Raw genomic sequence first — 24,751 nt, forward strand, 5'->3', positions numbered from 1 at the left:
AATAGTCCGTTCTTGGCCCCCAATCAGCTTTAAAGAAATTCAAAGGTTCCTCCTTCTATTAAAGTACACTTGTAGTTACAGGAAGACGCGTCACCGGTACTGATTTGTATTTTAAGTTCAGCCTGTGTCATATTTCAAGAGGTTGTTCCTACCTGCAGTCTTGTCTATTTACATACTCGTTGCAACCCTTGTAAATTAAGAGTGAAGACAAATCGCTAATGAGTTGGCTGTTAGTTTATTGTGTTGAGGCAGGTTGCGGGCCTCAGGAAATGCTCTAACAGGTCTTTGGTTGGCCACCTACGTTCTGTGAGAGGACAGACAGAGAAGGAGAGCACCGACTGCTGCCTGCAGACCGGTGACAGCACACTGAATTGAACGTCCTCCATCGCACAGATGCGATCCCTCTAGAGAGGAGACCTCACAATGATGAGACAGAGGCAGCAAGTGTTTCTCATGGCTGTGAGAAACATACCACGGACCATGAAATCAGCCCTCCCCCATGAAATCTGATCTCCCCTGCTGCTGGGAGCCTGGGGCTGCTTGTTGGGCCACCCTGGAGACAGGCTGTTGTCCTCTCCCTGCTTGACTGCTCTTGGTGGGGAGATCAGACACCTCCAGGGGTAGCAAAGAACTGATGGAGGCGCTTCTGTGCTGTATCAGCCGGGCTTTGGGCTTGTGTGTGCATGACCTCCAGCTGGGGCTTGGGCTAGCTCACGCTGGGAGCTTCCTCCCCCAAGCTGCTTCAGTCAGAGCAATCCAGGCTTGGGGACCTACTATCCCCCTGCCCCAGCTGGGACTCAGCAAGCTCCTACCCGCCTCCACAAACCTCTTCCAACTGCAGAAAGATGCGTGGGTGCTGCCTTCAGAGAAGTGAGCGTGGCAATATTGAGGGACCCCCTCCCACCCCCAGAACAACTTTGCAACCCCTCCCTCATGATCCCATTTCGGGTCAGGATTCCCAACCAGACCTTAATTCATCTGAGGAAAGAGACACTGGGCCATCCTTGTAGGAGGTGGACAAAAGAAGGGCTGATCACTTGTAGTCACTGAAGTTCCAGGGGCACATGGCAATAAAACCTTGAAGCATCTGGCTCAAAGTAGTACCACATTTAACCTATGTAAATCTCTCTGCAATTAACTGAAGCATTCTTCTTCCCTTGAAATCTTAGCTATTGTGAACTGCTGTGCTCTGGCAAAGGAGGCAGGTGAAATGATCCAGGTATGTCATCAGTGTACAATTTATAAAGCACGTTGGAGAGACAAGGTGCTAGAGAATAATTAATTATTAACAACCAGTTTATTAACTCTGGCATAACGAACAGAAGGGTGAAAGTAACTATATCTCATAAGTCAAGTAGGTGTTTGACATATCCCTCACAGTACATGGGAGCACAAGCAATCCAGCAATAAATCAGCCCTTTGGGACCTTCTCCCATTAGAACAATGGCAATTAAGCAGAAGATGAACTCTTAAAAATGCGCAATTATTAAAACAGAGGCAAGCAAGTCAAAGCTCCCCGAGACATATGACCCCCTCTAGTTCCTCCCACTGGATGGATTAGTGGAGAGGATCACTTAGCTGAGTGGAAAATGATCTGAGTTTCTGAAGTTAAAACCCTGGTGATTATAGCAGTGCCATAAGCCCGCAGTGGGATGACGACCATGAAGTGTGTATGTCATGTAGGTGGCCGTTGGAAATTGAAAGACAGCATGTTTGGGGAGTAAAATCTTCCTGCAAGTACCAAGCTAGAAACCACTTAAACTGGCAAAGATTTTGCAATTAGAAATGCAGTAAATGAAGAGGCTACCAAATTATTTCCTAGCAGGAATGGGAACACATCAATAGTACATGATCATGGCTGCATTCTGCTCAGGAACAGCACCACAAATCCTCAGCAAACATATTGAAGTCAGTGGTATTGCTTTGGATTCTCACCAGGATAAACAAGAGCAATGTCTGGCACCAGGGGGACGTGCAGGTATCGGTTTAAGTGTTTCATCAATGTGTTAACACCCACTGTTGCACATTCTTTTCCACACACCCTAAGATTTTTGCCCTGTCCCTTCAATGGCTGAAGGTCCTGAGTAGAAGCCAAGTGGCTTAGGCTCAGTCCGGTAGAAAGCTAATGGTCAACAGATGGATACACTCTGGTGAGCTGGCAAAGATCCCACCTCAGTCATGAAAGTTACTGATAGTCCTGAGGCCTCATCAGGCTTCTCACTGCTCCAGGAAGCACCGACATTGAAGTGGCCAGACATGGTTTCTTTTATTCCCAGCTTATTAGTAGGGGCTCACCTTTGGCCCAACTTGACTGCTGTAACAGCTGATACCATGACTAATTATAATTAGTCATAACAAAATGACTTTGGCCTTACTAAAAAAATCAGTTGAATTACACCCAGTGAATAAAAAATCCTTCTCCATTTATTGGTAACCCAATTTATTAAGTGCCAAGAGAACTTGGTCTAAAGAAGTCGGCAAATCACTCAAAGTTCTGCCCTGCCCTATCCTCTGACACCCAACCACTCTGGTATATAAATCCTCCATGCGTTTGGCGGATTTACATGCCTGGGATGAAGAAAAGCAGCAAAAGTGAAAGTGGCCTAGGGCTGGATTGTACATACAGTGCTGCCGCTGCGCCTCTGTAGTGCTTACTGATGATGCTATTTACTCCAAAAGAAGAGCCTCTCCCAGGGACTTAGAACTGTCTACACTAGGAGTTTGGTCCATGCATTTGCACTACTGAGGGGTGAGGATCTTCCCTGAGCAATATAGTTACACTGGTATAAGTCAATAGTGTAGACCAATCCCTACTCTCCTTTCCTCTCCTAGAAGCGAGAACAGGATTGGAGCTGTATGCCCTGCAGCTCAGCGATGTTTCCTTCCCCTGCTTCATCTTCCAGAGTGGAAGAGGTACCTGGGGCAGACTGACAGTGAGGAGAAAGTCGAATTTGTGCCTGACCCACAACTGCTGAACCTTAGGAGCCATGAAGCAGGGGAACAAAAAGGGGAATGGGAACTGTGTGTTCAACTGAGATGGAAACGTAGAACACTCCCATCCCTCAAATTACAGATGTATTACGCTTACCAATTTTCCACAGAACATCACAGAATTAATAGGGTGTCTGACCCCTTATCACAACCCCACCAGGATTCCACATATTAATACAATCTCTCAGATCCTCCTGAGCTTGCAGTGATTCTAGTCTGACCTCATGACAAACACAGGAAGCAGAATTCACCCACCAAGTCCTGCATTAGTTCAGTAACTGTCTGTGATCCTATTATTGTGGTAGCCACATACAGCTTTACGTAAGGTTTCAATACCTTTGGCCCACGTAACGAAGTCACAGCCTGAAGCCAGGACATAAGTACCGTACCTCCATTATTACTTACTGGGGGTCAGCACCATAGGGGCTGGAACTAGCAGGGCTGCCACACTCTTGGGCTCAAAGCGGTTCCCATCCAATATAGGGCTTACAGTCTGGTTCAATGGCTCTCCGCACTGCCACGATACAAACTGTTCTAGCACCCCTATACTATACAGTGGTACCCACTAGAGGCAATCCCTGATCCAGAGAACCCACAGGCTGAGGGCCCTAAACAACTCCCACTGGAGTCAATGGAAAGATTCCCATTGAGTTTAGGGATGTCAAAACAGTTAAATTAAAATTATATCACTTCACTGGGTTAACAATGGATGGGCTAGCCTGGGCTGGGGTCCCACAGGGTCTTTAGGACAGGCATGACAGGGGCTTCTCTAGCCCAACCTGCCCAATGCAAATAGGGCTTGGACCACTACCACCTTCCAACTGGGACCACTCCTACACAGTCCAGGTTCTGCAGCTCTCTGGTGTCGCTATGGCCAGAGTTACTCCTGCCCACCACACGGGCTTGCCTCCCACCCCAACACAGGCCCGCTCCCACCAGCCAGTCCAACACAATTGAGGCTGTTCTGGCCTGGCATTACTGGCCCTCCACAAGGGTTTGGGAACAGTCCAGTTAACCAGTTACCCAGTAAGCACTGTGGTAAGCCTAACACTTACTGTGTAACTAGTTAAAATTTTACATGCCTAGTTGAGTTCCAAAGGCAGGTCCTAACCTGACATGCCACACTCAAAGGACAAGAAAGAGGGAGAACAAATACCTTATTATTATTTATTTTCAAATAAATAACAGCTCTCCCCATTGGCCATTTAAGTAGCCGTTATGGCATGGCAAGGCTGTAACACAAAAGCAAATACCTTCACAGCCCCGCTTTGTTATTACCAACATTTCTGCTCTCTAGTACCTTTAATGTGAACATCTGCTCACCCAACTGCTACAGCAGAAGACAGCTCCTGACATGCCCTTTTCTTGGTTTTACCACTCACCCTCACTAAAGCCAGTGAGCTCACACAAGTTGAGCAGACAGACTTTTGCCCACCTTGGCCACAGCACTCCCTTTTGCTCATCTGATTACAACAAATCGAGGTCATCAGATGTAAATTCTCTAATTCCAGCCAGGAATGGACTAAAAGCTCCTTTCACATCTACTTACATTGTTAGTGTCTGTCTAATTCTGAAAATACAACCTAATTAAATAACAGCTATTCAACTGTGGGGCAAATTCAACCCTGGTGTAAAGTCATTGACTTCAATAAAATTACATCATGGGCGTGTTTCTCCAAAAATTAGACATTTTATTGTTTGCAGCTGGTTTATTGTGGCTGGCAATTGTTTATCTAAGTATTCCTAAAACTATCTGCTGTTATTTACATTGATGGGGATAAATCCTGGAAGCAAACACAATTAACCATAACTGAAAGGAACAAACTCCACACTGACTGATGAGTTGCTGTTTTAAGACATTCAGTTCAATTAAGCTAAAAGCTTCATCGTTGCAACAGCTGTTCCAAAATAAAGCCTGCACTGAAATAAAATGAACGTGAAAATCTACCAAATGTTTTAATAAGGATCTTCAAATAGCAGATTTCCACTATTGCAAAACTCTACTGACTACCAGACATCAACAGAAGGATTTAATTTATAGTCTTTTCTTGGCAAATTTCAAAAAAAAAATAAAGACAAAACTTAAAAAACAAATTTCCTCACGGGGGAGACAAATCTCAAAAGTATTGGTTCTCCTTAGAATGAAACCATAATATATTTGGCAATAGGCACCTAACTTGCTTAAGCACTTTTGAAAAATCCCATTCAGCACCTATCTGTATCTTTAGGCACCTTTGAAAAGCTACTCATTAGGCTCCTAAGTCAGTTAAGCTTTTTTTTTTTTTTTTTTTTTTTTAAATGATGGGCTTAATCCACAACCCACTGAAGTCAATTAACATTTCTTTGAAGGGAATGTTCTTTGGCTGAAACCCAGTATGCTGCCCTGCACAATTTAGATAATACAAGGACTGATGTCAAAGTTTATTACACAGCCATTGGACACTAATATACTCAGCGTAATCAAGTGGCCACCTCTCATATTTTAACAGATAGGAGAAACATCATATAAATCAGGCCTTCATTCAAAAATGGGCAACTTAACAAGATCTAATAATTTTTTTATCAATAGGAATACTCAGAACTAACTTTCTGTGTACGAATTAGCTTTTAAAAAGCAGATTCATTTCTCTGGTGATCTAATTTAGATTTTGGTATCCCACTACGTTTCGAACTGCATAAAAAGCCTTCTATGGTAAAATCTTATCCCTGATGTTTTCAAGCTCCTTTCTAATAACTATTCCTAATTGTGCTTATTAAAAAAGTGGATTTATGACTCTCAATTAGGTTGCTTTCACTTATCCTACAGCAATTTTCAGTACCAACAAAAAACTGCTTCAAGAAAAGAAAAAAACTAAGTGGGTGACAGAATAATTACTAAAATATGAAAGAATGTGTGTATTAATGCAGCTTGCTTTTCAGTAATTCTACTTCTCCAAAACAGAAACCGTGGGGTTATGATAATCAGTTTCGGAACTGCATTCCTCCCACAACTTTGCAGGCACTTTTAAATTAGGTTATTCAATTTTTCTTGACTTATCTACAATCAGGCACAGAGATTTACTTACCTTTCACAATATGTTATTACAGGGCTAAATTCTGCTCTTGGTCTTGTTGATATTAGGACACCAGCTGTGAATCATCTAAGCACTTAAACCCTTAAGTTTAGCTTTTGATTTCAACAGGGCTTCAGTGTGCACTTGACGTTAAACATTTGTTAACATATTTTGCTGAATCAGGGCCACTGGTTTGACAAGGCTTTGCTTTCACACCACAATCAGCAGCAAATAAATGCATTCCTGAAGAGATCTCTTTCTAACTTGAAAGCTAACATACACTACAGCTGCAACAACTAATATGGAATGTGATCCTGCTTCTCTAGTGCACTTTTTGCAGCCGTTATCGATAACACACATACAAAAAAACCTTACTAAATTAGAATGAAGACTTCCACAAGAAATGCATATTTTAAAGACAAAGCTCATCTCCCTGGTGCATGCAGGCACATGCCAGAAAACCTTCTCTGTTGGTTGTTGGTGACTCTTGTGAGAGACACTTCTACAGGACCTCAATGACCACAATCATAAAGGTGCATTGCATTTAGGATATAGAGGCACGATCCACTACCTGATGGGTAGTTGTGTTAGTCCGGATCTGCAAAAACATGGGACGTCTCGTTGTTTAAATCTGCATCCACATGCCACCAGTCTCCTGCACAACCACAGGCAAAATATTCATATTCTGAGCAGGACCAGTGTTCACTACAAGCTGTGCATTTGGTTGACTGCCCGAAAGAAATTCCAATGCCATCCAGCTGATAAGCAAAGCTCACAGGAGGGTGGCAGCATGTGTTTTTATTGGTGGTGCACATCCACACAGATCTCCTTGCTGCACATAAAAATTATTCTGCCCATGGATGGAAAATATTAGAGGGGACACTTGGCAGGATGGAGTTTCACCAGAGAGTGAAGATGAGGTCATTCTTCTGAATAATCACAACATCCACAATTCTGGTAAACAGGATAAAAAGCACTTAAGTGATATGAACCGTCACACTTCAGAGTATGTGCTATCTATTCCCTGCCCAAGACTGGGAAGAAACGTTTCCTATAGGCATGTCTGCTCCTTATACATCAGAATATATACATGGAACCAAAAGGGACCTTTCTGTCTAATCTGATATTGAAGGTCCTGCCCTCCTCCAGCACAGAGCAGAATATGGATACAGGGCAGTGCTCATTTTACAACATTAGGAATGCGGCCCTGGAGCCACAGCTGTCCATCTATAGAAAAACTGAGGAGGCTGCCTCAGGCCCTGTGTTTTTGGGGGCCCCACGGTGGCTGCCCCAACTATCTTATGGTTGCGGGGGGGGGAGGATATGACCATATGGTGAGTGGAGAGGGAAGGCGACCGCCCACTGCTGCTGCCACCCCTACCGTGCCCTGCCTCAGGTAATCCCTGGTCTGGCTGGTCTCCCAATTAAGGGATAAGAGGGCAGAGTAGGGGTGCAGAAGGGGAGGGGAGAGCCTGCAGCATGGGAGGAGCTGCCCCTGGGGCACTGGGGTGGGTTTGCCCCAGCCCCATGTCCCCTGGGGACAGCCCTGCCTGTAGTTGTGGTTAAGCGGTTAGAAAAACTGACCCTAAATATGTAAAGCAATTTATGACAAAATCATTTCAAAAAGTAACATCAAATTGTACTACCATGTGAGGTCCACCAGTCCACAGAACAGTCAACGCAGCTGCCTGAGGTCTACAAGAGTTACTTTCAACTTGTACTTAAAAAAAAAAAATCAAAAAATTTTCCTCAGAAGAATTATGTCTGAACTGATTTGAAAACAACACTTTTTTTTTTTTAAATGTATTCTTGCAAGGAGACTTCTCCAGCACTCAGTAGGACAAACTCAGCCTTCTCGAAATTGCTGATCCCAGTTTTGGTAATTAAAATGTTTCCTCAATTATTATCCCTCAGCTGGAGGAAACTGATTAATTTTAATGCATTATTGCATGTTAGCAAGCAATGACCTTTTTGTCAAACAACCTTTGTGGTTGTTTGCTTTGAAGATGGATGATTTAGATTTGTCCACCGTCTTGGATAAGAAACTCCAGAGGAGCAGGCAGATAAGCCGAGACAATGCTTCAATTTACAAGTTCAATTTCTTGCTATCTGGATGGCTTACCTGGGTATATATCTTTGGGAGGTGGCATGACTAAGAAAAAAATTATGGCTTTTCCCAAATCTACTATATATTTGAGAGCTTGTCTGTCTGTGTCCAAGAACGCCTCCTAAACTGTAAGAGCTTGGACCTCCAAATTTGGTATACAGCTTTCTCTGATCATAACTTACAGCTGGGAAAAGATTTGTTTGCGTCAGGACAATGGGCTGTGCCTGGAATGGCACAGCTTCTCATGAAGCCATACAGAAAAAAAAAAAGACAGAATCACCAGGCAGGTGAAAGGGACTGGCTGGAGGTACACCCCCTCCTCCTGTTTCAAACTGCCTAGCCCTGAGCATCTGACCCCCTTAACTGCCTCTCTCCCGTCTGTCCCCCTGTCCTCGATTGACATGGGGGCACTGCTGGCTATTCCCCTTCGTCAGGGAGCGAGGGGAAGTGCAAAGTTTGCTGCATTCCTCACCCTGCCTGGGGAGCACAGGGGACAGACTAAACTGGACTTGCCCTAGCCAAGGGACATGCACCTCTCCCCCAGCAGCAACCTTGGAGAGGCCCCTCTTATCTGGCCCCAAGCTGCTGTGGTGAGACAGAGTAGAGATAGTCCTCTATCCCTGGGGCTGCCTGCATTCTGCACCTCTCATCCTGAGACCCACACCAATGCCATTAATTAAACAAGAAAAATAAAAGTTAATTGAGTTCCCAAGCAAAGCTGGGGAAAAAAATCTTCTAGTTTTATGCATTTAGAAACACAGCTAGAATTTTAAAAATCAGCCAGACAATCTTTTTGTAGGATAGAGGAATCTAATTTAATTGAAATTTTACTGAGGAACACTGATTCCACTTTACAAAACTTGGATGCCTCTTTCAACACATTTCCTCATTTACAGCATGATCCAAAGCCCAATGAAAGCCATGGAAATACTGCCATGGGCTTTGGATAAGTCCATTCAACATCTATAGCCTCATTTAAGTTGCTCACAACAGCACTTGCTATGACTAAATCTGAAATACAGATACTTAATTTCAGACATGTAAATGTAAGACGTTCCCATGAAAAAAAAAAAACAGAGGGCTAGATAAATCGATCTTCCCAAGTTATCACAGCAACATTTTACCTAAAAATAATTACATGAACCTGTGCTCGTGTGCCTCACATTTTGTAGCCTAAACCTAGGTAGGAGCAGTTCTGACACAGATGACCGAGTGCTTAAGAGCTTATTGAAATGGTATTTGTTGCTCCCGCAATTTTTACACAGAACTCTGATTGACTAGGAATACCATCTTAGGGGAAGAAAAAGCCACAATGAGTTCACCAAACAATCAAAGTTCACTGACCCATCCAGCTGTATTCTTCAGCAAACACCATTTGTATCAGAATATTGACATATCATCAGGTCTGGAAGAAAACGATGGTCATCCAATAGCCACACATAGCAAGACATTAAAGGAGAAGTAGCTGGCTTTAGACTTACTAGCAAGGGACCGAAAAGTCACTTGCATCAAATGTAAGAAGAACAGAATGGAGATAGAGGAGCCTATAAATAATATTAGACTAAGTCACCAAGGAACAAAGATGATACAAAATATTAAGTTCTTTCCACATGACCTTGAAGCACCCTTTGCTGTCTCTCCACTATCTTTTAAAAGAAGATCAAGAATTCTTTGCAATTCAGTCAAGAAGCTTAATCAGCAGAACTCTGCATTATGGCCGACCCTGATTTCTGATCAGTTTTGAAAATTGACCTTATTAGCTGGCCAAGGCTGAGAACTCTGCAGAGATTGACACCCTTGCTCCAGGAAACATAAGAATGCATGCTGCAGGCTCATGTATCCAGCATGCATTAATGGTGAACCCAGAACAACACCACATTCTCTTCACAGGCTGCCAGAGGCTGAGAGATTGATGTACGAGCGGAGGAACATGACACTAAGTTAAATAAATAGTTGTATGTTATGGAGGGGTGAGCAAAAATCACTTGACCCCAATTTCAAGCAACCTGTTCTCTGAAGCGCCTGCAGAGGTAGTGTTAGCTGGATAAGAGGAAGCTCTTGCTGTTGATCTCATGGGCAATGTGTAGCAACCAACTTGTGGGTGTGAAAACAGTACTGCTTAGTTCACTGCTTGAGGAGTATGACAAACAACTTACAACTGGCATGGCTTTTCTTTTTCTCGCATTTATACAGTAAACTCTTTCATGACCAGCAACCCTGGGACTGGCAGGTAGCTGGATGTTCATATATTCCAGTTCATGGAGAGCTGCTGAGGGGGGAGGCACAGAAATGGATCAGTGCCCCCCAATAACAAAGTTCAGCTCCCCCCATGCCAGCTCCTGCTCAACTGCTGCCCTGATACCTTGTTGGTGGGGATGGTGTGGAGCCGCTTGCGGGGCTCTCACGTGGTTGTGCCACACAGGGAGCCGCTCTCAGCAGCACACAGACACCGAGTGGGAGAGTGGAGTAGCCCACCGGCTGCACACACACGCAGCTTGGAGGCACACAGGGCAGGCGCTGATTGGGCCAGCCCCCAGGGGCAGGGCATTGTTCCCGTGGTCAGGTCTGCTCTCCAGCAGAATAAGGGGAAGCAGCATCATGGCTCAGGATTTGAGAGTTCTGCCAGTTATTTGAGAGTTCTGGTTGATTGTATATCAAAGAAGGGAGCAGTACCATAAGAGAACAAAATAAAATCTCAGACTAACATCTCTAAGTACCATAAAACAGATGCATTTCTATATGCCTTGCTCGTTCTTTGAGGGACATTTTTTCTGATCTAGTATCTGATATGCTTGCAAGAGAATACACCCGCTCTCCCCCCCCCACCCCCACTGTAGCTTGACAGGTGAACAGAACTAATAGGTTTTATTTTTTTTAAAAGGATGCATTCTTCTTGCATAACAACCCTGAATACTTCAATGGAACATATGCACCAATTCCCAGGTACAAGGAACTTTGCTTGTAATTTATGCTACTGCCCACAACATTTGACTCTTTTGCATACTCAGGCACAGGTAACTCCTCCTTTAGTGAGGGAATGCAACGAAATAGGAAAAAAAGTGAGAATTATGACAAAGCAAGAGTAAACCACAATATACAGAACACCCAATTTAAACTCAGAAAACTCTTTACCTGTAGAATCACTTGCCCACAGCTCAAGAGAACACATCTCCAGGGCTGCACGGCTGCCTCTCAACAGTACTACAAAGCAGCAGCAGTGACAGGAATGATTTTTAATTATGCTTATAAGTGAGTTTAGCTCTCATCAAAAGTGCTGCGTTCACAGCAGTGGAAATTGAAGTCCAGTCTCCACCAAACAGGTCTGACACAAGCAACAACAATATACGCTTTCCTCATGATGGCCCTCTCAGCATGACCTAACACAGACTTGAAAAAGCTCTCTTTGTGGGGGGAAATCCAGAGCTTGGTCTCTGCAGCATAACACCAACTAGACTCGTGATTGGCACATTTGTGAGGTGAATTCCGACAGCTACACTGTGGGCTGAAACCACTCACCTCATTTCACAAAGGCCACCAAACAGCCATCACATAACACTCATGGGTCCCTACCAGCTTAAGACACACGATAGTCCATGGCCCAAAACTGAAAGACTCTGTACCCCATTACCAAGATCGCTTTGGGTCAGATCCCACTCTTAATGAATTTGAACTCAATTAACTGAACGGGAGGTTCACATCACAGTGAAGAATTCTGAATTAAAATTATTCAATTAAGAAAAACTAAAAATCAATTTAAGTGAATTCATCCCAAGTCAAAAACACCCATTGGAATACATGACACTTCCATGGTATGGAAAAGAAATACCTTTTATCCCCCAGCCAGGCCCTTTTTGGGGGCCAAAAATAAAGTTTCCATATTTATTAGATTATGAACCAGATGCCTCCTCTGTTATAGAGGCTCTTTGTCCTAACTGCAAACCCACATTCTGGCCTTGGTGCTCAGATTACTCTGCCTGAGTCAGCAGCAATCTGAAAAATATTTAGGGTAGCTGGGTGAAGCAGCATCATATGTATACCATGCGCTTTAAATCCTAATAGAAAAAGAAGCAATGGGCTTAAACTGTAGCAAAGGAGGTTTAGGTTGGACATTAGGAAAAAAATTCCTTACTGTCTGGGTCGTTATACACTGGAATAAATTGCCCAGGGAGGTTGCGGAATCTCCATCACTGGAGATTTTCAAGAGCAGGTTAGGCAAACGCCTGTCAGGGGTGCTCTAAATGGCTGGTCTTGCCTTGAGCGCAGAGGACTGGGCTAAATGACCTCTTCTGCTCCCTTCCAATCCTATGATTCTATGATATCAGCATGCACTGATACACACAACCTTCCCTAGAGCACAGGCCTATCCCCAAAAATCTCCTTCACAGTGCTAGCTGCAGAGTTCCTGCAGTCCATGAATGCCAAGGATTTCCATGAAGAGGAGCATATCATAGCCATGCTGCTGAGAGAGAGAGAGAGAGAGAGAAAGAGACCGGATAAGAATTCTTGTGTAGGGAGGAAGTAGACTAAACTTAGGCCCATGCACAGTAGGGTCGCAACATTTGTGAGGGTTCGGCGTTGAGAACCCGCATGAATGTTGAATTTTGCAAATATAATTTGCCCGGAGCCCCAGGGAAACAGAGGCCACTCACAAATAACTGAGTTTGCGAAGGCTGAAGTTGCAAATGTTGCAACCTTGCTGTGACATAAAATAAACACAGGTCCTAAAATTGACCTCTGGGAGACAAGCCATGCCTGTTCAACTCAAAGGTTTTCTCGTAGGCCACATCTACACTACAGCACTAAAGCGGCGCAGACACACTGCCGAGGCCTCTTACAGTAGATGCTTCCTAGAGCAACAGAGGAGACTTCTAATGGTATAGGACCTCCACCTCCCCGGGCGACAGTAGCTAGGTCAATGAAAGGGAGTTCTTTGAACAGCACAGCTGCAGCTATGCCTGGAGTCATGTCAAGGATATGAATTTTTCCACACACACCCCAAGCATCATAACTATGTTACCCCTGCTTTAAAAAAACATAAGAGTACAGACCAGGCCTTGGAAGCAGCCAGAAATGTTGGTGAGGATCAGAGACGAAACAGGCCAAGTGGGGCAGAGGGGAGAATCACACAACACCCAAGGAGGAGGAGGATTCATGGACTGTTTGTAAAACATTGACTTCTGAAGCTGATGGTACTAACATAGACCTACCACGCTAAATGCATTTGTGCATGTCAGATAAAGGGGATTGGTGATGCCAGCATGGAACCAGTTTCTCACCTTCCCATTTAACTCTGGAACTCCTGAGTGAACTCTTCCCTTCTCATCAAATCTTGTTTGTCTCCTTCTTTCCTCTTATTGGTTTGCTTTATTCTGCTTCCCTAGGTTGCTGGTTTATTCACCTGCATTTAACCTTCCTTGTCATTGTGCACTCAGCAACCCCACCCCTATGTTCTTCTCTGCCTCTTCTATTCAGCACCTTTTCCCCCCACCCTTTAGTCAGTACAGATTGCACCTCCCAAAACTGGAATCCTCTGGTCCAGCAACGTCCATCATCTGGCTGGACCATGTGTGTTACTGGATCAGAGAGCCCCAGCTGAGAGGCTGCTAGAAGATGGGCTGGTGACTGGGAGCCCTGCCAGGCAGGATCCCAGTGTCAGGGAGACTGGAAGCTGTGTGCAGTGGAAGCCAGGGGCTTGTGTCCTTAGTGCTGGCTGTCCAGCTGGGACTTGTTCTGGCCTCCAAAGGGCCAGTGGCTGGGGCCAGGACATGGCCATGACCATGCACAGTCTGCGTCTGAAGCATCAGCTCAGAAGGGCTGCAGGTAAGGGGGCCGCTGCAGCTGGAGGTGGAGAGGCCAAAGCAGGGAATCTTCCTCATTTGGGACAGATCAGATAACAAAAGATAAAGAAACTGTTCTGCTGCAGCGAAACACTAGTGTTACTGTAATGCCCATTCCATCGGCAAGGTATGAGAATTCTTTTGGTATTTCTGACCACCTTTATTTACTATCAGGCAACGCTTTGTAAATGTAATTTACCACTGCTGTAAATTCCTTGAGACTTATTCCCAGTAGCCCTCACTACAAATATTGCATCTAATCAATCCTCAATTACTATGCAAATATGTCCTATAGGCTACTGATGTCTTTCCTTTCAAACACTTAATACATAATTAATGATAGCTCTAAAGGCACAGAAGACTCCAACCAAAAGAACTTCTCACTATAATTTATACATTCACAGTTAAAGAAAACTGGCTACTTGGACTGCTTATCATTCAGGATTTTTTGCAATCTCCTGGGAAGGCAACGGATAGTATTGCCAATCAGTAAATGCTGATACTGTACTGTGGGTCTCGAAACAATATTTTACATAACAAATGTGAATGATGGAGAATTTTCACACTCTTCACATTACACAGCATATACAGAGCTGAATACTGAAATCCTGACTCAAAGAAAACTCCCATTACTACAAGCCTTTACTTGAAAGAGTAAAAACATCAATGTATGTACTGTACGCCATCTGCCAAGTGATGACCCATTTTTTTAAACAATAAAAAGAAGGTTTATATAAAAATAGTTTGCACAGGGCCATCTACCCTTAAATGGACAGATACAGCAGAATTTCATATTACATTAAATCTAAACAAGAGATAGGTGAACAAACCTGATTTTCGCACTGTTTCTGTATATGATCTGCTTTTTGCCTTTTACATAGTAAAATGCACATCTCAAGCCATTTTTATACAAGGAAGGCTCCAATTACCATTTAGTAAAAATTCTGAAAATTAAAGACAATTCTAATATTGTATAACAGATGCATGTGCATACATGCAAAAGTTCTACCTAGCATAACACTACAGTTATTAAAACCCATCATACTTAAACGATTACTCACATGATAACTTTCTACAATGCGTGAGTAATCATTTAAGAGACCCAAGGAAGAGCTCTGAGGAATTCAAAAGCCAATCTCTTTCATCAACAAAACTCAGTCCAATAAATATATTACCTAGATACCTCACATTTCTATTCAGCAAAACAAAAGCTGCATGGTTGAACACTACAGGTTGAAACTCTCTAGTCCACCACCCTCTGACACCAAACCAGAGAATTCGACAGACCACATGAGACCAATATTGTCTAGCAGCATTATCAGTACTTCCACTGCTTACTGGGCTCTTAGAAGACGTTTAGTGGAAAATATAGCTAAATAACAGAAAGAACATGCATTCCCCCCTCCTTCAGTCTTATGCATTTGATATGTCGGTTTTTATTGAATTTCTTTTTTTTTTTTTTTGGTCCTCCATACCTATAAATGTCCGTCTGTATTGGAAATGAAATTGATTTGTTGAAGTGGGTCTGTCCCAGGAAAGCTCATCACCAAATAAATCATTTTGTTAGTCTTTAAAGTGCTACATTTCTGCTGTTTTGTTTCACTGTAGTACAGACTAATACAGCCACCTCTCTGTTACTATTCAGCACAGAACACCAAGAACCATGACTGGTGGCTGTAAACAAACTTTATGCAATCACAGGAAATTTGGCCACAACCAAGGTAAGTGGTCGTCTGGCTAACTAAAATCATGCCAGATTACGGATGTTGCTGGACGAAAGAGTGCCAGACTAGAGAGGTTGAACCTGCAATATAGATATGTGAAGCCTACATACATTATTCCAGAAGTATCTATCACCTCTTGCCAAACCCTTTGCTGGGGAAAAGTCAGCTGAAAACACTTTGTTCTCCAAAGTTGCAATGGATGACTCTTCGCTATGTGCTGTGCAGAACGCAATGCATAACAAAATCTGTAAAGAGGTTAATTTTGCAGCATCTATAAAATGACAAATTGGTCCTGTTTACCGGATAACATGCCTATATGAAATGTGCAGGAAAGGGGAGTTAAAAGGACCATGGGGGGGGAAGGACAGTACAATATTTTTGCTTAGTTTGAAAAACAGTAAGCATTGTGTCTTTAATAGTTTTGATTTGCTTTACCTGTTTTTACAAGCAGATGTTAAATTGGTTTCAAATTAATTGTCACGCTTCTTTAAAGAAGATCTACAGTTTTTGCATTAAAGGAAGACCATTAAAAATGTAATTCATGATATCATAATGTCACATATAGTACCACTATTTTAATTCTTTATTAAAAATTCAGCTAGCTGCAGTGAGTGGATTAAACTCTTCAAAGACTGAAATTTGCCAAATTCTGTTGTGACAAGTCTTCTGCTTCTAAAGGCATTTATTGTTTCACTTTCCATGGGAGGGATAGCTCAGTGGTTTGAGCATTGGCCTACTAAACCCTAGGGTTATGTGTTCAAGCTATGTAGGGACTGGGGCAAATAGATGTCAGGGATGGTGCTTGACCCTGCTAAGAAAGCAGGGGACTGGACTAGATAACCTCCCAAGGACCCTTCCAGTTCTAGAAGATATGTGTGAATATATGACACTCTACACCAACAAATAGGCTTTCCTCCTATTGGGTAGATCATGTCACACCCCTTGAAATTATTATTCTTTCATCATTTTTAAGTTTGTTTTGGGACAATTTGATGTTCAGTTTCATCCATTTTTACATGGTAGGAGAGCACAAGTGGAATCTGTGATGATGCTGGTACGAACTGTTAAAATTTACAAGGCTTGATGCACCCAGCTGAGTGAAACTCTTTTTGAATAGTAGAGGCGAGAGCCTTTGGTACAGGCTCTCCCTCCTCCTCAGCATAAATCAGGAGGATGTGGAGTTGCTGATCTTGGTTTTACATCAGAGTGAGAGGAGAGACACATCTTGCAATGTTATTTTAAGTGTGTCCTTTCTGTTTTTCAATCATTTATCACACAACTATCCAGATACAATCATTCCAAATTCACACACACTGTCATAGAGCAGCATGTGCTGTGCAAATACATGACCGGCTGTGCTGGGTCTAAAAACATCCATGTGAAGCACTCTGACCTGAGGACAACCGCCAGCCTCTCGCAATGAAAAATGTAGGCATTGTTTGTATACACTGTTTTACTAGTCTCCTTTTGGAGCTCACTAACAAACTGTGGGTCCAACATGCCTCAGGCTTTTCCAGTGTAAATCATAAGTAGCTCACTATAGTCATGGTCATTGCACACGGCATGGGGTTGGGTCAGGTAGGACATGAGGAAATTAAATGGAGAAGGCACTGGGCATACCTCCAGCACAGAACATGAGCATCAGCCACAGGGCATAATGGAACAGCAGCTCTGTGACTGTTCCGTGCACTGGATGAAAGGGTCTCTGTCCAGGGAATTCCCCACATTTCTCCCCTGCTGGTCAGGGTGGGAAAAAGATCTGGCCCTTGGTGTACAAAAATCTAACAAAAAACTGTCAAAAGTCAATTTACAAAACGACTAAAAACAGTATGGGCATTTCTATGCTTCAAGCAGGAACTGCATCTCAAGGAGAAACACTTCTGCTAGCTTTGCTCAAGCTAGCATGCTAAAGAGTGTCATTGCAGCAGTGTGAACAGCAGGAAGCACTAGATGCCAAGGTACATACTCATCCAAGATTATAGGCATGTACTCAAAGCAGCCGGCCTGTCCCACCACTGCATCTACACTACATTTTTAGCACCCTGACTCAGCTACAGCTAGTGCAGGTATGTCTCCTCAAGCTGGAATTTCTATCTCCAGCTCTAAGCGCAGACATGCCTTAGGGCAATGTTTCTCAACCTTTTGTTATAATGTAACCCTTTTTCCAAAAAAAAGTACCCCAGTACCTACAGTTTTCAGACACTATTTTTCCTCCCATTGCAACACATTTGTTTAAGCAACTTAACCATAACTGGTTGGTTGGAAGAAATCGCCTACAGGCAATAAACTTGACACCACACGTATCACTGTGCAAAAAGGATAAATAAAAACATTAGATGAACACAAATAAGTCCAATTTTTTTTGTCATTAAAAAAAGTTGAGAAACACAGTTTATGTACCCTCTGGAAGAGCTCTGCATTCCCACAGAGGTACAAGTACCCCTGGTTAAGAACCACTGCCTTAGGGTGCTGCTCAGATCCCTACATCAATGACCAAAGGCATTCAAACCCAAGACTCCGGCTCCCCCCATCCTAAATTTAGCTTAAAAATCATAAAGCTATAAAAATAATAAATGCTAGGTGCTTTCTTCTGAATCTGGAGCTTTCAAGAGGGTCACATTTTCAAGATTTTCTCTACAACTAAATAGCTAAAATCCCTCCCCCCTGTTTTCGGAGAGGTTGGGGGCTTATTTGAAAGCTGAAATACTCATGCATGTCGCAGGACTCAGAACATGGAGCTTTAACAAAAATACCATGTGTCACAAATCTTGTCATAAAACCATGATAGCTGGCAAAAGTTTAGCTGTAAATGTGGGGCTCCAAAACCCCAGGTCTTTGAGGTCACTTGGATCTGGGTCTGCACTTTGCAACTTGGCCTCATCTCTCAACAGGCCGAACAGAGAAGTATACGGAGACTTTTGGAGGGTCACCCCTCTCACCTCTGACACACCTTTAAATTATCATACCCGAACACAAGACATTTTAAAATATGTTCAAAGCAACTTTCAGTGATCAAAAAACATGTTGGGTTGCTAGGCTGCAGAATGAAGTCGCATGGCCAGCAGCAGAGCTGGTTTCTCGTAATGAAAACGTTCCACCAGCGTGCCCGTTCCATTTGCTAGCCTCCCTCCTGAGGCTGTTGTAAAGCATACCACTCAGTAACAGTTCTGATGGGAAATAATGCAAAGATTATGAGACCGACCAGCTTTTCTCTTGTTTGCAATCATGAGCAAGCAGCACAGGCTCTCCTCTCAGCCCACTGAATTGCTGGCATTTCTCTGGGATTTCTTTCTTAGGGAGAGAAGGATTTGTGTAAGTTTCAATGCCGTCCCTAGCACAAAGGTTCTCAAACTGTGGGTCACAACCCTATTTTAATGGAGTACCAGGGCTAATGTTAGACTTGCTAAGGCCTGGTAATAAAGCCCAAGATCCACCATGTGAGGCCAAAGCCCCACTCCCAGGGGTTGGAGTCAAGACCAGAGGGCTTCAGCCCTGAGAGAGACAGGGTTCAGGTTACAGGTCACCCGCCTGGGGCTGAAGCCCTTGGCCCCCCACCAGCCTGGGGAAGTGGAGCTCTGATGGGCTCAAGTTTCAGTTCATACTTCTGGGGTTGAGTAATCATTTTTTCTTGTCAGAAGGGGATCATGGGGTAATGAAGTTTGAGAACCCATGACCTAGCAGATGCAGAGCAGGTAGTCAGAGGACAGAAACTGCCTGGCTTACATGGGCCTATCATACAAATCCCACAACATTCTAGATTTCATTTTGGTCAATTTTGCTGGAAAACTGAGCTTCTCTTTATGCTGCAGACATCACTTTGGACATACGGACCAGATCCTCAGCTGGTATAATTCAGCGATGTTCCAGACACCTGGCCCATTTTCACCAATTTCCAAGGTCAGTGTCACTTTTTTTTTTAAGAACTGTCACATGCATGTGCACAGATCACAGTACACACACTGAGAGTAACAGGGAAAGACCATGCTATTTGGGCTTCGTGAGCAGCCCTTCAACTCTTCTACCAGCTTTTTCCATCTCTCTCTTCTCAGCTTATAGGAGCTACTCAGTGAGCTCCTACATATAATTTTGCAAACACTGGCGTAAAGGGCAGCGCCAACAATGACATCAGTTCTGTCAGCTTCAGTAACAATGATGATTTTTCTTCTTCCTTTTCATTAATACCTGACAGCCCTGCACAGTAACTTGTTTACTCATGATGACAGATAATTATTTCCGTTGTCTCAGACTTTGCCTGTTACTTGGTTCAAATCATTTCTTCATTACACTTAAGATACAGATAACACATGGATGCACCTGAGACAGAGACAACACACATACTCACTTAGGGACTGCTCCAAAGCCCACTGAGGCAAACAGAAGACTTCCAATGATTTCAATGAACTTTTGGATGACCACCACTGTGTGCATGTGCACCATGAGGGGACAACACAAGGAATCACTTTGTGCACTAGAACACCAATGCAGGCGGTGAAGTGGTACATCCAGAGATACTTGACACACGAAGAGGTCTGCCTGGGCCGTTTGGGGGAGACCACCACACCTCTACTATGCACCTGTCAGCCCTTAGAGGACCAACAGCAGTTGGGAGTACATCCAGCAACCCTTAAAGAAAGGTGTGAATGGTAATATAGTACTGCATGGGAATGTGCTCCCCCTACAGGCCTTCAGCTCCACCACTACAATTTCCATGGTCCCCAACTTCTGCAGCTCTGATACGCCAAATACAAGACCTTATAACTATTAGAAAAGTATCTGGGAACTGTAAAAATATTCCATTTATAATCCTGCCCCAGGGACCTGTGCAGCAGTACTGCCAAAAATAGCCATTATGTAGAAGCATTTTAGTATACAATACAGTAGTATGCAGCATTCGTCTGTTTAAACTAAGCAATCAAAACAGTATAAAAATTATATTTAAATAGTTGCTCATACCACATGATTTGGAAAACAACCAGGCACACGCTTAGTAGTAGCATGGAATTAAAAATGAATTTACAGACATAGACAAAAGGCTTTAAAGAATTGTGATCTTAGTACAGAGAGGTAGTTCACATGGGATACATTTAAAAGAATACACACATTTCCATTATAAATCCCCGTGTTCAGGGATTTATAATTTCACTGTGTACATTTGCTTTAAAAATTAAATCTGGTATTTAACATCTAAAGCATGATGGCTTGTCAGCAAAAATCTGAACCGTCCCTTTGGCCATTTATGAGTGAAAAAATTCCCCCATCCATATGCACAAAGGGGAAAAAGATCATGCGTTCAGTCTTATAGTTCCAACTAAAAACCACAAACTTCATTAATTATAACAATAAGAACTCATCACAACTGCTGAGTGCTTTTTTAATTAAGACACTAACCGCAACATAAAATGCCTCACTGTAAGACAGCAAACTGCCTCAGCCACCTAATTGTAAAACCAAACTGACATAAGTTTATGAAGTGGTGGTGATGGTGGAGGGGTTGTGGCAATGGGCAGGGGGGAGCACCATTTTTTTCTCTAAAAATTACCAAGCTTCATGTAGCCAAAAACTTGATTCAACAAAACAGCCTCCAGGAATCTTTAATAAGCTGCCTCAGTGAAATTTTTTCAGAGCTGCCTTTGCAGTAACAGGAGGTGTTATGAAAACCAAGTTCAACAAATTGAGAGCCAAAGATTCCTTGTAACTTAGTTGTTGACCAGTAGAAATTCAGGTACAATACTTCTGCCAAGACTGATTCTGCAAACACATGAATAACTTTATGCGCTTGGAGCAGGATCACTCACTGACCTGAGAGTAAGCCCAATAAAGTTATTCCTGCTGACTTCAGTGGGATCAGATCCCATGGCATTATACCAAACATGACCACACAAACTAGTATCCCACAATGGGGTCTCCTGCACATCCACTGAGATGGGTCCAATTGGTTCATGTCACTTTTATCTCAGGCAACCACAAGCAAAACCCCTGGGCTGTATTTCGCTCTGTGAGCATGACATCAGAAGATCTAAGACTAACTAGGAGAAAGTGACAATTGAGATTTATACTTAGGGGAGTGTATTCCGGGAGCGGGAGTTCCCCCGTCTGACTGAATCTGGAACTTAGACGGGCTGCAAACAGCCAATGTAACAACCTGCTGTGGGAAAATGAAGATCTGAATTTCAAACAGACACACACACGCGTCTCTCTGTCTAGTTAACTCCGAACGTCCCGGCTGCCGCCGGTTTGGGCATGGGGTTCTCACACGAGGAGTGGTGTAAATAAGAGCTAAGGGAGGCGGTGTTTCCCAGGACAGCTGCCCTGGCTTTCCGGGACGATCTCTGCGAAGCAGCCACTTGCACAGTGGCTGCAGCGGGGGATTAACAGCCCCGAAGTTTGGGCGACGCGGCGGACCGCCCTGCCCAGGGCTGCTGATGCGCCGACCTCCCCTAGACCTGGCCCCGGCTCCCGCCGGCGGCAGTGCGCATTTAGCCGCCCAGAGCGGTCGCAGTGAGGCACATCCCAGCACCCCTGAGGGCCACCCACCCAGCGCGCACTGCAGCAGCCCGCGGGGAGCCGGTCACCCAGCGCCCGGGCGAGGGGCCCAGGCCGAGCGCGGCAGCAGGACCTGCCCCCTGCCGCCGGGAGAAAGTTACTCCCGCAGCGCTGCCCCCATCAGAGTGGGGAGAAGAGAGGAGCCCCAGCGCGCACCCGGGACAGCGCCGGGGACGGGGAGGGATTCGCCCAAATCCAGCCGCTAGGGCTGTTTGTGCAGCGGGGCAGGGCCCGCACAGCGGCGCGAAGGGAGCCCTCTGCCCGGGGGGATGCACCGCGAGGCAGCCGCCGGGCCCCGATCTCACCTACCTCGGAGCCGTCCCTGCAGCTGCGGGGCTGGGCGCCGCGAGCTTGGAGCAGCAGCCGGCTGCAGTGAGGGGAGCCGGCTGGAACGGCCGCTGCTGCTGCAGGCTCCGGGCGCCGCTGGGGCTCTGTTGGCAAAGTTGCAGCGGCCACGCGACGGCCCTTAAACCCGCCTCCCGGGGGCCTCGGGGGAGGGGACTGGGCGCCCGTCACTCCGCAGCGCAGCCTCGCCCCCAGCAGCGGCGCTCCGGGACCGCTCCGTGCGAACTCCCGGCTGCTGCTGCAGCCGCCTTAGGCTCGCCTGACGGCATCTGAGCAGTTCCCGGCGAGCCCAAGCGGAGCAACTTTCCAGTCCCCTGCCGGGCTGGGCGTGGTTTCGGGGCGCGGGCGTTAGTTGGGCTTGCACGGGAAGGGGGCGGGCATTTCATGGGGTGCATCTCCAGCTCCCTTCTGGGCGTGGCTGGGGTTGTCCTGGCGTTAGCCGGGCTTGCAGGGGAAGGGAATACGCATTGCATAGGGTGCATCTCCAGCTCCCTGCTGGGCATGGCTGGGGTTGTCCTGGCGTTAGGTAGGCGTCCGGGGGTGGCGGGGGGCGGACATTGCATGGGGTGCTTTTTCTGTTACACGCGCATTCCACGATTAGTCTTAAAGACAGAGGTTCCAGCCTGGGCCCCACCTCGGGCACAAGCTTGGCCCACCGCTCGTTGCAAATGTGCGTGTATGAGGCTGCATAGTCGCTCACGCAAAGGGGCTCGTGGCAGCCCAGCAGCTCCCTGTTCCTGAAAGACCCTGCGCTCCGGAGAGCCCTAGTTCCTTGGATTTGCTTATCAGGGGACCATACAAACTTCTAGCCCAGTTCAATTTCTCTGGATGTGCAGGTGCACATGCGTTTCCTGCGTGCCGCCTGACCCTGCATTTCCGCACGAACGCTGCTTTCTCCATGCCTTGCTTAAAGCAGCCCAACATGGATAACAGCTGCTTAAAGCTGCCACCAACGGACTGGGAGCCCTGGTAAGAAAGGGGAAGTATGATGAAAAAATTGCCTCTTCCATAGAATCCCCTTTCAATCCAGAGCAGAAGCTCACAGATTGTTAAACTGGTCTGCAGCACTGGGAAGGGGGTGTCCTTCTGGACTCTTCAGTGCTACTGAATGCCCAAATAGCTACGGTGGGGGGTGATTTTAATTTCTCCCTCAGAACCCGGTACTGAAAGAGTTACAAAAGTACTATAAAAATCCCTTAACAGAAAATGTTTATGATCTGTGATTTCATATACATGCCCAAGCCACTACTAATTTAATTAGCTGTCGAGCTAAGTGATTTCGCGTCTGTAAAGTGTTTTGAAGAATGAAAAACACTGTTCAACGACTAAGTGGTAATATTTATCATTGGCTAATTGCTGCAACCACGCTGGGCCTGATCCTGCATTCCTTAATTGCCAGTTCTGTTCATATGTAAGGAACAGGAGCAGAGCCCTCAGTATAACACAGCCACGATGTTCAGGGGCCTCTTTCTCACAGCCTGGCCATGGATGTCCAGCCTACAGAATACTTTCATGTATTTCATATGGGCTGCCAGCCCTGTGCCTTTGGTAGAATTCCACTTGCACATTTCCAGGTGAGGGCAGATCTCTCCCTCCCACCCCCCTGCCAAAAAAAAAAAAAAAAAAGAGTTTGCTTGGGCTGAGTCACACCTTATTTTCAATGAGAGGCACTCCATCTCAGATGCAAGTGCCTAGCTTCCTGGAAAAGTTATTGATTCCTGACACTGAGCTTGTGTTGCCTCTAGGCCCCTCTCTTTGCCACATTGATTTTTTTTTCCTGAACCCAGCTCCAGGGCTTCTCTAGACCCTCCCCCATAAGCCCTCTGGGGCAAGTCAAGTCAAGGAGGAACAATTATATGACTGCTGGCTTTTTGTCCCCATTTTTGCAAACCCAGTTCCCTAGTCTCTGGCATCTCCAGGAGGGTATTTCTCATCAGCACTAGCTGATAAGGAAACATGATCAGGCACTGTAGAATTGTGGGTCTGTGAGGTGAATTCACCCCCACCCTTGTTTTTTTAATTATTTTTACCAACTGCCCATTAACAAACATCAATAATAAATTAGCAACCATGTATATTAAATTTTCAATATCTGACATTGAATATTGATTAAACCTGGAAATAAATTTGTTGAATAAATAGTCAAGTTAA

General features: G+C 44.8%; 1 protein-coding gene across 6 annotated transcripts in view; it reads right to left on the reverse strand.

The window, feature by feature from the left end:
- MEGF11 (multiple EGF like domains 11) overlaps positions 1–22,775 on the reverse strand; it is a 442,774-nt gene extending 419,999 nt beyond the window's left edge. For all 6 annotated transcript variants that reach the window (XM_075006971.1, XM_075006969.1, XM_075006966.1 and 3 more), the window contains exon 1: positions 22,565–22,775. The gene's annotated coding sequence lies outside the window, so the exon portion shown is untranslated. The remainder of the gene's footprint in view (positions 1–22,564) is intronic.
- Positions 22,776–24,751: the final 1,976 nt, after the last annotated feature.

The sequence above is a fragment of the Carettochelys insculpta genome, chromosome 12, assembly GCF_033958435.1.
Source record: "Carettochelys insculpta isolate YL-2023 chromosome 12, ASM3395843v1, whole genome shotgun sequence".
NCBI lineage: Eukaryota > Metazoa > Chordata > Testudines > Carettochelyidae > Carettochelys > Carettochelys insculpta.